At 38.4% G+C, this 13,083-nt stretch overlaps 1 protein-coding gene across 4 annotated transcripts in view; it reads right to left on the reverse strand.

The window, feature by feature from the left end:
* Positions 1–13,041, reverse strand: part of zgc:162331 (sushi domain-containing protein 3) — a 34,407-nt gene extending 21,366 nt beyond the window's left edge. The window contains exon 1 of one of the 4 annotated variants that reach the window (XM_005460418.3): positions 12,902–13,041. The gene's annotated coding sequence lies outside the window, so the exon portion shown is untranslated. Of the gene's footprint in view, positions 1–12,783 lie in introns of all 4 variants that reach the window. The other 3 variants (XM_003455725.4, XM_005460419.3, XM_005460420.4) reach the window with 3 other exon arrangements.
* Between the last annotated feature and the right edge of the window lie 42 nt (positions 13,042–13,083).

Genomic DNA, 13,083 nt, shown 5'->3' on the forward strand with positions numbered 1-13,083 from the left:
TTTTCCAATAGTACCTACTTGGATAGACTTGAATCGACTGGTTTTCCATTACAATTGAGTACCTCCTAATGTGTGTGGTCATTGTCATAGAAATGTCCTAGCATCCCACGACGTAATTACACAAAGGTGGACTTCGAGGCAAAGATATACCTGGCAGTTTTGATTTTCCTGTATGAGATGCTCTCACAACTGATCGAGTGATACTACTGACCAGCCAATCTGTGGCATGCAGTCTGACGACATCACATGTTAGTACCTGCTAGGATTGCTTGGAACTCCGGCTGAGCAGGTACTATTTTACCTGGTACTGTCATCTAGGGAAGAAGGATTTTTCCTTCATAGTTGTTGCATGCTTTGTTGTGTTTGAGAGTATTTTTCTTTTTTTGCATGCTTTTACTGTATTTATTGGGACTTCTCCCTGAGAGACTCCTCCCCCCTGCTTTCCCTAACTAATTAGATACACCTGGAGGGCACAGAGGAAGTGCCTCCCTTATTGGCAGCTAGAGGCCAATAAGAGGGTCTGGCAGGACGGAAAAGGGAAACGTAGCCGGACGCAGCCAAAGGCAGTGAGAGCCATGGAGCAGCAATTGGCAGCAGGGCGCGGCAGCAGAAGAAAGAGGGCCCTCGGTCAGTTGATGGCAGACTTCACCCATGGTGGTAGCAAGACGCCAGCTAAACACTAAAGGCACGGAGCAGTGGCGGGCGGAGTTTGGAACTTTGCCCTCGCGGGAGGAAGTTGGAGTGGAATGGCGAGGAGACGACGGAGGACGCTGTCGGCCTGGCTCCCACTGGTGGACTCGGCGGACCCTTAGCGGTCAAGAAGTATGGCAGAGCCCGATTGGGACCCTTGGGACTTTAGCTCACTGACTGAGGACCATTTGGACTTTTATTGTGCTGAGTTTTGTTTTTTTGTTTTTTTAAATTCTCTTCCCATGTCAGGGTATTTTTATGCTTTAAATAAAGTGTATTTATTTTTATTTAACTATTTTAACTAGTTTTTTTTTTTTTGTCTTTCTGCTTCCGTGATCATCCCTTGCTGCTCGTCCAGTTTCCCTTCTAGTATACACCTGTGAGAGTACTAGGTACTATGACCTAATGGTAAAACCTGAAAACCGTGGCAAACCATGGCGAGTCGATCCTAAGTAGGTACTAATGGAAAAGGGGCTGTTGTGGTATTTAGACACACAGCTCCACTTTCATTTACCTAATTCTGAGGCTTGAAAAGCTCATGGGAGCCCACTATATACCACATGCTCAACACCGAACAAAAAATTAACTGCTAGTTGGAAAACCCTTAAGTTTTACAAGTTAAGAACATAGACAATAAAAAAAAACTGATGGAGGAACCCACTGATCCTAGATTGTATTTTTTGAAGCTTCAACATTAGCGTTTTGGCCACCACCATGTTGGTGTTTTGGACTGAGAAGTTCCCTTATCTGGATGCTAGCTAGCTTCTGCTAGCTTGCACGATTAGCAAGATGCATTGATAAACTGCACTGGTGCAATGAGGATATGTTGGCTAATTAGTGCTAAGTAACAGGCTAATAAAATAGGCCTACTTGAAAAACATCCAGTCTTTAGCCTGTCATAAAATTACATAAATAAAACTCATATGAGCAAAACCGCATAACATGCCAGCTCATTATTTATTTAACAAAAATTAAGACAAAATGCAGTGAAGCAGTATGTAAACCCTTCCAAACAAGTATGGTTTGTTTAAAAAGTTCACAATCAAGTTTCTACTCTCACTGACAGTTTGATCAGATTATGTATAATGTGCTCCTTGCTGTGTTTTTGAACATCTATAAATAATTACCACATTAATGCTTAACAAATTCAATAATAAGTGCAATGAGAAAATATTTTTCAATACTCTGCATTTCCTCCCCAATTTCTTATTTTACTCACAGTTAAATGCTTCAGAAGATCAAAGAAATTCTAATATAAGTGACAGATAACCCAAATAAATACAATGTGCAGTTTTTAAATGATTATCTAATTTATGTCAGGGAACAAGCTATATAAACCTGCCAGGCCCTAAGTGAAAAAATACTTGCTGCCATCACAACTTAACAGTGATTAACCACAGCTTGTGTAAAATGAGTCCAATTGTACTAGCCACACCCAAACCCAATGATCACCAGACTGTTGAATCAATCAATCACTTGTTTGGTTATTTTAGTCTAACATTAAAATGTGTTTGACAATCTGAAACAAGTGTGACAAATATACAAAAAACTAAGAAATCAGGAAGGGGGGCAAATACTTTTTCACAGCACTGTATATCTTGTGCCAACAGCCTGAAGAGACTATCAGCATTTACTCAGCATGTTACACTGTGAGTGAGGAGGTTGGATGTTGAATACAATCAGCTGGATTGCTTTAAAAAGAGGAGAAAAGCACAAAAAAGAAACTGAAAGTTAGCTGGGTTAAGAAGCGACAGACATGGGTAGCAAAGGGAGGTGACAGATGTTCACGACATGTTCACACTTTTAAGCCAAACATGTTCATTGACATGTCTTCTTTCAGCAGTATAGTAAGTTTCAGTGACACCTTTGATATGGTTGAATAAAATCACTACTATTTGCCTACTGACTAAGACAATAATCAGTTTAGGATTTTCGATTACAAAGCTTAATGTGCCTTCATACAAATATAATAATGTCAAAAATAATCCAGCGTCAGTAACTATTTAACACTCCAACACAGTGGCTGGAGGTATTGCACGTTAACACTGTTTGCCATCTGCCATAAAACAAAAAGTAGGAGACTATTACTACCCAGCTGGCCAGCTCTTTCTCATTCCCAGGGCGTCAAATGCTGGTGTTTTGTCAAAGCTGTTGTCATCTCATAGACACAAGGTATCCCTCGGCATCACCTGGCCATGTCTCAGTAGTGAGAGCAGTAGATTGGAGCAGAGTCCTCAGTAGGGTCTTGCTGCTACGGTGTCACATATAGAAGATTACAAAAAAACACTTGGCATCACATTTGCCCTTCTCACAGCATCATCCCGGACTAGCCCCCACTTTGTTACATTCCCCTAAAAAGATCCAGGGGATGAGGGAAAGTAACAAAAGTTGTCCAGGTTGAAAAAAGGAGACAGGGAGGCAAAATGTTTAAAGGGTTTTATTAATGTTTCCAAAGTAATAGAGATGGACAAGCCGCCCTCACCTTTTAAAGAAAGAAAACAACAAAACTCAATAAACTATAAGTAAGTCAAAAAGGGTTAGTCACCTAAACACACTCCTCTCCACACAGCAGGAGCAATCAACCACCACACACACACAGCTTACTAGCTGCAATCCAACAAGACTCTTTCGCAGTAGAGCTCATCTCAGTAGAGCAGCATACTAATTTCAAAGCATTCCTCCTCCTTGCACTGGCTGTTTTTCTTAAAAAGCTAGAATGTTAACACCAGATTTCCCAGTTTTTGCAAACATCAGTCTTAAGTTTTGATGTCTGGGAGAGCATGGAACATCACAACATGAAAAAGCCAGCTTACCAACCAGAGAGAGAAAACACAGCTTCATTTTGCTCTGATGAATAATAAAGCTGCCTGCATGTACAGTGTGGTTAGTATGAGGAATATTAAACATTAGAACTCTGTCTGTACACTGAGGCAGAGACAATCTGCAGCACAGTCACTATCAGCCTAATCCCTAATGCGACATCTTAGAGCACATTAAATACTGTTATATAATAGAGAAACAGAGCACTCACGTTTTCTTGTTTCTGTGTGTGTTTTCATTTCTGTCTGTCTGTAGCTGTTATGTTCAAGCAATTGTATATACTCTTATGTACTCTATCACTATATCACATGGATATATATTTATATATATCCATGTGATATATATACATATATCATATTTAAAGTTTGTCTTAATTGTCACAGCTTCTGATAATACTGTTAAAGATTAGACTGCAAAAAAGAAAAGTTCTAACTTTCAAACAGTGCATGCTGGCAGCACCCACGAGTGAATTCATTCAGCTCACCATTTCCAATCAAAGGAGCACAGATTAGTATACCCAGCTGCTTGTACAAAAACAAACACATTGTAGATTGCAGAAACTCAAAATGATTAAAATCTACATTAAAGTGCTGAAAAATGAAGCTACAAACTAAAGCTCTTCAAATGTAGGAATCTCCAAAAGCATGTTAAAAAGCAGAAAAAAAGTTTTTTAAGGGTGGCTAATGTCTCTGTTCATGACAACAGTACAGGAGGTGAATTACTATATAGTGTTGAGATTGAATTAGCACCTAAGGTTTAAATTATTAATGCCTGCTTTGAATGTCAGGGGTGCATACACTGAACTATAACCACTGGTTGTCTTAGCTTAGCTTAGCCTAGCCTAGCATCACCTCAAATAATCTGAGTCTTGGAACTCGTGTTGTTTGTGGTGTTTGTGGTCTTATCAAAGCATTTAACAGATAATGAGCATCAAATTCTTCCAAGGTGGAAGAAGGTGGAGACCAAACTAGAGCTAAAAGAGCTAAAGAGAGAATTCATGTTTAATATTTGCAGAGTATTCATAAAACCCCACAATAAAGCAGCATCTGGAAAGGAAGCTCACCTGAAAGTGATAGACAATGTTTACACATTATATTTTACCTTATACTATCATTAAGGTTTTCCTGCAGTTATGTCATTTTAATGTCACTGTTTTTCTCAATTTTCATTGAAACCAGACCAACCAATCAGCTTCTTCATTTTCTGTTTTCATCTCAAAAAACGAAATCCAGTTACAAATTTGATGTAGGGATATAAAAGCAGGCACTATTTTCTCAAAGTTTAGCTCAACGTTTACAGTAGCTACTATCAGCTCCCATACTGCCCATTTTTTCCTGCTGACCTCAAGAAGCCAAAATCATCCTTTGCCGCATTGAAGGTTTTGTATATTGGCCAGCATGCTTATGTGCTTTCACCAACGTTATGGGAAAGTGAAGCTGGGATGCCTTGAATAGAAAACAGAGGGTCTTTGTTTGGCATATTCGACTGCTGTTTTCTCAATCCATGCTAGTTTCCTATTATGTTTCCTTCTGGCTTCTCGCCCTAATTTCTTGTCTTCATATTGGTTTGTGTGAGTTATTGCCTCTCTTTTCCTTACTTCCTGTTTTATTTTGAAAGGTAATTATTGTGAAAAATTATTGTAAAAATTACTTATTGTGTTTTTACTTCCTGCATGTGTGTTTTGTTTTTTGTTGTTGCCTCCTTTATGATTGACTGCCCTGCCTTCTTTTTGTTTCACTTGTTCCCTATTAGTTCCCTGTCTGTTTATAGTCCCGTCTCCCTGTCTGATGTCCGCCTGTCTGTTTACATTCCTGTCCTCTGTGCTCTTCAGTTCCTTATGTTTAACACTTTTTTTAGACATCACTTCTCTAAAGTATTACTCAGTGCCTTTTCTTTGACAGTACATCTGATTAAAGATTAAAAAAAAGTCTTATTGCTCAAACTGCCTGACTCGTGTCTTTTATTTGGTTCCTAGCTTAGACAGATGGTAAACACTCTTGCAGTAAGATTAGGAGTCAGGTGTTGCCAGCTGTTGCAAGATTGTGGATCTATGTCACCAAAGGCTTCGCTCATATTTCATACTGATTTTGTTATCATTAAGAATGATATTGTATATATATATATTTTGCTCTAGACCTGTCTGCTTCCAAATGAAGCTGCCTCATTACTTTCAGTCTATCAGCACTGCATATAACGCAGACACAACATCATCATACCAGCGATAAACAGCTTACAGGGTCTTACTGCAGCACAGTGGGAAACTGTAGATTAAAAAAAGATCTCCCTTGATTGGATTCATCTTTCTACGGCATTAATGATGTGTTTCTTTTTTAGTTTTTTTTTTTTTTTTTTTTTTTGATGAGAACCAGTTGTATCTTGAAGCATCTGTTCCTGCTGAGACAACCCACATTTGACCCCAGAGGAAGGAGGCAGTCAAACATGACAGAGGATTGAAGGGCAAAGCTTTTGGTTCAAATCATAGACTGTTCATAGACTGTGGCCCAGCTGGGGAATAAGTTCCCACATGAGTCTTCTTGAGCGGTTACTGAAGTATTGTAGTGTGTGACACAAAATTGGGTTTGTTTGTTTGTTTGGACTAAACAGAAGTGCTTTTAGTTTTATTTGTTATTTTTTATTATTATTTAATGGGGGGAAATGTACTGCCCACACTGGTTGATTGACTTGTTGAGAGCTGGAGTGTAGCCTGAAAATTCTGCTCTGCCACTACTGAGGTAACTGTGAGAGATGAGACGAGAAGTTCTTGATCTCTGTGGTGGAAACTGCACCATCACAGCATCTGAAGACCAAAGGAGTGTAAAATGGAAGGGAAAGACAAACATGATACAGGAGGGGGGAGAAACACTGAGATTAAATGTAATGTAATGTAATGATTAAATGTAAACTGTAATCAGAAGTTAAAAGTTAATGCTTCTACTTTGATTCTTCTCTGGTTTACACACCTGCACACTCAACTTAGTTCTCAGGATTGGAACACTTAACAACTTCCTAATCTGTAGGATGAGGATTTAAGGGAAGATCTGAGCTTTGGGTGACTCCCTGCAGCGTTGACGTTAATTTGGGAGGGAAGCAACAGTGGCAGATTAAAAATAAGCAGTCAGATAAACATGTGAACCTGCAGTGACACGCCGAGAGGCTGGGAGACTTTGGGAGTCCTGTAGAGTGTCTGACCTCCTGTCTGATCTACACTGCGGGACCTGGCTGCAGTAAGAGTCCAGTAATAACTGGTACAAAAAGTGATTAGACGCTGCCGTTTTAAGAAGATTTAATGAGAGTGAGGCATTTTAATTGATAAAACATGAATAGGAGCACAAATTGATATAAATGTCTTTAAAAATATGTTTATAGTTTTAAAAGAATTGAGTGAAAACTGCAAACTATTTCATGTGGACTGAGATGGATTTGGCTCTCAGTTTGGAATGATAATATCTACTGTTTCTAATAATAAATGAAATAAAATGTTCAGCCCTAATCTAGATTCCATTTCTGTTTACCTTTTATTTTACAGTAGATGTGTATCTATAAGAGTGCCATCTATAAAACAAACCATGCTAAATTCTCCAAAAACATTCCTTGGGGAGGTATACAGCACCATCTTGTAGCTATCAGAGGTTAATGCAGTTCAAGGGTGGAAATCAGAGAGCACAAAGCAATGATTGGCAAAGATTTGAAACCTACGTTTTGCTAAAAACAGTACAAAACAGAACTTTTTAAATGTAGATCTTTTTTTACATTTTTACATTTTTTTTTTAAAATGCACATAATTTACTTTTAAAGTTGATGCCTCCCTCATTAAACATTGGACACGGGCGTGTCACTTGCTTATTAGAGATTATAAAGCAGTGTTTTTCTACTTCTTCTCAATATACAGTGCTATATGAAAGTCTTGAGCTACCCCTCATTTCTTGATATCTTCCAGGCTTTTTTGTAACGTTCAAAGTGCTCTTGAGCAATAGTTTTCTAGTTTTCTGAACTTTTAAAAGATTTTCTTTGGAGTTTCTTTCAGTCCAGTCCTTGTATCTGACCATTATCATAAGAATCTTTTTTTTATTCTTGTTAAGCCACTAAACACCAAAACATTCAAGCAGTCAAGCATGCGACCCAAGGTATGAACCATACACATAACAGATAACTTAGCAAAGAACCAATTTTAAATGATATCTTCGGGCTGCTTGTTACTTGTAGCCTGTCACACAAATCAAATTGTTCCCGTATCTTTAGCTGAATCTATAAAAAATGCCAAAGATGACAGTTTCACTGGCATAAAATAGTATTTTTACACCAAAAACGTTAATCACAAAGCTCTACTGACATATTTCAGCATGTTGTGCAGTGTGTCCTTGAAAGTATCTGAGGAAACTGGACAAATGGATAACAAAGGAAGAAGTGGCAGACTTAAAAACAAATATCTACAGCAGGTGAACAATATCTGACCACACCTTTGTGTTTCAGGGGCAAGATATCGCCATGCTTCCTGCTCATTGATCCTGCGATAACCTCACCTTTTGTTAATCTTCTCATTCCCTCGCTACTACTTAAGATATTCTACAGACTGGAGTCTTGTTTGTTGTATTTTTGTTTGATAAAATGTCTTGCTTTAAGTGGCTTACTAGTTAAGGACTGAAAGTAGGCAAGTGTAGCACCTGGCCTTTTTTTAAAAACCACAAATCTGTGCTGATGCTGAATGTGTAGAATGTCTTTGGCACCATCTTGCTGAAAAAGCAAGATCGTGCCTCAAAAAGACATCTGGGTGGAAACCTGTGTTCATGTAATCTTCACTTAAGCACATCCTAAAATGAGCTCAGGAGCAGAGAAGGCAGCATTGTTTCTGGATCGTGTGTACATATGTATATTTTCTTTGCATGCTACAATTTTCTCTTGCACTGAAGTGTGTACAGAGATTTCTGTGGATTCCCTGAAGCCTTCTCCTTCACCGTTACTTCTGAAACCCAGTCATGTTACTAATTAAGCTAATTAGCGGTGAGATGTTCCACCAGGTGGTTTTTCAGCATAGAAGAAGTTTTCCAGTTTCTTTAAATTGCCCCTGGCTTTTTTTTTTTTTTAAATGAACTCAAATTCAACCAGACCTCCTATTTAAAAAACATTCAATTTTAAACATTTCATATACTGTCTCTACTCCTGTTTTAATTAGACATATTCTAATTATTCATCCATCATTATTTACTTTTTAAACATTTTATTATTTTATCATAAATGCATAGAAACAACATTTAACCTGTAGTCAACACAGTTCTATACTGATCATGCCTCGAACTAATGATGTGTTGAAAACAAAATGCTGCTAATGAGCAGCCTTCAGCACCACAGAAGGGTGGACAGCTCCCCTCCTCTGGATAAGCAGGATTTCAGAGAAGCTCCACATAAAACTTTATTATATATAATAAGTAAAGTGATATAAACATGCAGCAGGTGTGAACAACTGAGAGGTCTCAGAGTAAACAAAGCCTGTTGATGTGCAGCTGTTTCCTTCTCTATCATATTTTCTATTGAATGACTTGTTATGAGGATAACTTCAATTTAAATTCAAATCAATTTTATTTATATATTTTATTTATATTTATATTTTAGGACAGTCTGATCATAAAGAATTCTAATAGTGTAGCCTAGAAGTAATCACTCTGAGTGATCAGCGTCACTCTGAGACGGGATGTTTCTAATTTTAGAGATATTCTGTCAATGCAGGAAAGCAGTCCTACATATTTGTTTAATATGCGCATTGACGGACATATCCTGGTCACAAATGACTCCAAGAGTCCTCACAGTGTTCCTGAAGGCCAAGGTAATGCCACCCAGAATAGGAATCTGATTAGATACCATATTTCCAAGATTTTCAGGGCCGAATACACTTACCTCAATTTTATCTGAATTTAGAAGCAGGAAATTAGAGGCCATCCAGGTCTTTATGTCTTTAAGACATTTCTGTATGTGAAAAGGGAAAGACCATCTCTGAATCGAGGAGGGGCCCTAAGGGTACGTCTTTCGCCATCTTACAATGCTGTGATTGCAGCCATTCCCCAACTCTCTGTGAATGGTACTCATGGCCATTGATCAGTGTTCTTTGATCAGTGGGTTTTGATCAATGATCATGAGAATTTGCATAATTAAGATTAAGGAACTGATCTCCCAGCCCATTGTTCCTTCAGTGGGCTGGTTTCAGTCATTATGCAAATATACTGTTTATAAGATTGGGGAAACCTGCAGTCAGCTGAGACTGAAGAAATCACTTGGATGAGTGACAAAACGTTTCTCCCACAAAACGCTACGTCCAGATGAACAGAATCAACTTTTGGAGACATTGCTGTAGTTTAAGTAATTGGTGTGTGTTATCTGACTTCATGGATAGATACAGTTGGATATCATCACCATACTAATGAAAATGTATGCTATGCCTCCGAATGATACTGCCTAAGGTAAGCGTGTATAATGTAAACAGGACTGGTACTAACATGGAGCAATGTGGAACTACATAATGAACCTTTTTGTGTGAAGAAGACTCCCGTTTACATGAATAAATTGGATTCTATTAGAAAGTTGTGATTGAAACAACTGCAGGGCAGAACTTTCAATATCGACAGCATGTTCTAGACTCTACAATAATATATTACATATATATACATATAACAATAAATCACAGATGTGAACTGTTTGGTGCAAGATGGATCCACAAAGACAATTTCTGTTGTTTTAAGATCATATTCCTAACAATAGGATGATTTCAATAAAATCACGACATTTTGGAAGGCTATTAATAAACATCAGCATCTTGAATAACAGCCCCAGTCTTAGAAAAATACTAAAGGACTGAAAATGGATGGAAAACTGCCATGTTGGGATTAAACATATTCACTGAGAAAAAGCTTTTGTTCTCTGTAGCTTTACTAAAACAGAGATTTAAAAATCCTTTCTGTGAAAAAAGAGAAAAATGATTTGGGAACCCTTGGTACTAAATTCTTAACATTAATAGAAATATTGTTTTTTTTTTACTGTTGCAAAGAATTAAAAAAATGAAACTGTTATTATTTATCTATAATAGAAGTTACTTGATGAATTATGTATCATTATTTAATATATGTATATATATATATATATATATATATATGTAATATCATTTCATATATTACAAGATACAATAACAGTTACCTTTTGATGACTGTTTAAAGATAAAGGTTGTATTAATCCCAATAAAGTCAAAATTTTCAGCAAAAATTAAAAGAATTTTTTTTTTCTCTACCTGGATTAGCAATAGGCTAAACACTAACATCATTGTCAGGGCCAGCAGGAGTCTGGTGGAGGAAAGCTGTTTAGAAACTTCACTTGATGCCATTACCTCGGTGAATCCTCTAGATGGCAGTGTTTGACTGCGGCCACACATCAATGGTTTCCATACTGGCCTCCTGTGTTATGTTTTTATACCTGCTGGTGTGTTAGGGATTTCTGTTACATACAGAATAACATAGTTTACACCTATATACATACATTTTTCTCCATTAACCCTTCATTTATGTTGCAGTTCCAAGGGTTAGGATTAATCATACCCACTGTCCCCCCAAAAATTTCAGAGCAAAACTCCCAACTTTGCATTTTGAAACATTAAAGAACAACAGTGACATTTCCACAGAAGGTCAAGAGCTATGCTAACACTTTGATGCTTTATGATGCGTTTATTACAACATGACATTAGCCTGTTGCTTATGTCCCCCGATGACTAATATATACTAATATATGCAGGGGTGCACATAAGTGGTCCACAGGTGCGCATTTGCTGTCAAAACAAAAGACTCGCACCAGATAAGAAGTTGCAACGCGCGTTTGCGTACATATAAAAGGCACTGTTTTTGTCCGCTAGAGTGGGATTTTCACGGCATATTCTGCACCAGATCTCTGTGCGTTCATCATTTGTTTGAAGCCAGCTCATCTCCTGCAACCACTTTTCCGAGAATACGCGCTTCTTTTGCGGTTTGGACTCATTCTGATATTTCTTTGGAGGTGGAGGAACACCAAAGTAACTGCTTAAAGGAGCTTGCTTCTTCGACATCTTTAAGAGCTCTAAACAAATGTCTGTCCTCCTCCAGAAAACTTATGTACGCAAACGCCCGTTGCAACTTCTTATCTGGTACGCGTCTTTTATTTTGACAGCGAATGCGCACCTGCGGACCACTTATGTGCACCCCTGACTATATGAGCCACAGTTTTTACCTAATTTGTGTGACACTGACTTTTGACCTTTGACCTTGTATGCTATTATCTTTAACCATATGACTTGAGCAGAACTTGCTGAAATCTTTGGCTTCTATAAGCTGTAAAAACTTGATATTTTAAGATATTAATGCAATGTGTGATTTTTCATTGTGATGTCATATTGAAAAAATCAAATCAAATACACTGTCACTTCTCTGCACAAGTGTTGTGCAGCTCTCTTGATGGCCTTTCATATGACATATTACTTGATATGGTTTCCTGAAATTTTTCTTCAAGGTCAACTTCGATCTCAGCCATTAACGATGAAGGTCAAGGTCAAATGCTTCTTAGCCTGGGTACTTATGTCGCACAAGGCCAGTATATTGTTGTGAAGTTTGAAGATGATCTATAAAAATTTGTGGGTGATAAAACGTTTCTACTGGTTTTCACATTTGGTGTGACCTTGATGTTTCAGCAAAATTAAATCAGCTCGAGCTATTATTGGTATCTACCGTCACTCAAAGTTTGAAAATGATATCTCAACAACTGTGGACGCTAGACTGCTGACAAACAGACAGACAGACAGGCCGATTACTTACTCCCTCCCTTTGGGGGGAGAATAATTGTATAATGATAACAGAATAATGTTTTGTCCTCTTGCTACGCTCTTGTTTGTTTTATTTGATCGCCATCATGGGATCACTGTTTCGTGATTGTTTGACCTGATTGATTTGTTGCTTCTAAGAAGCGCTTTGTTTTATGACTTTAGAAACCTTCTGATAATTGCTATGATTCACTTTATAAGAGAAACAGTTTTTGTGTACGAGCCACTGTTTTTTTTTTTACATAATTGATTAATCTCGCGGTATTTCCTTCTCATCCCTTGAACACGTTTTTTTGTGTGTGTATGTGTGTTTTGCACACGCACACACTCTCACCCTTGTGCAAACTTTTTTCACCCGCCCTGATTGGTGGCCTCACAGCCACAGAGGGTGGGGAAACCTTGGGATTAATTAGCATACCTATGCAGCCCGATAAATGCGCCGGCACGCTCACCTGATGCTTCGGAGAGTGTCCCACACACAGAGAAGAAGAGGGGGACCTTCGTGTGTAGTGTACGGTACGAGTAAAAGTCACAGTGGAAGTAAAGCTCAGCCAAGCTCTCTCAACTCACCGAGAACCCGATCAGGCTCCGCCGTCTGTGCGTTAAGGCGCACAGCCCAAACTCAGAACTTTACGCGCTCCCTGGAGGACCGTACCCTCCTCTTCCTCTTTCCTCCGGCTCTCCCCGCTTGACTGTGCCTTGAGGCTTTCCGTAGGCCACTTCTGACTCTTACGCCCGGTTCTGCTGAGTTG

Source organism: Oreochromis niloticus, linkage group LG17 (assembly GCF_001858045.2).
Source record: "Oreochromis niloticus isolate F11D_XX linkage group LG17, O_niloticus_UMD_NMBU, whole genome shotgun sequence".
NCBI classification, from domain to species: domain Eukaryota; kingdom Metazoa; phylum Chordata; class Actinopteri; order Cichliformes; family Cichlidae; genus Oreochromis; species Oreochromis niloticus.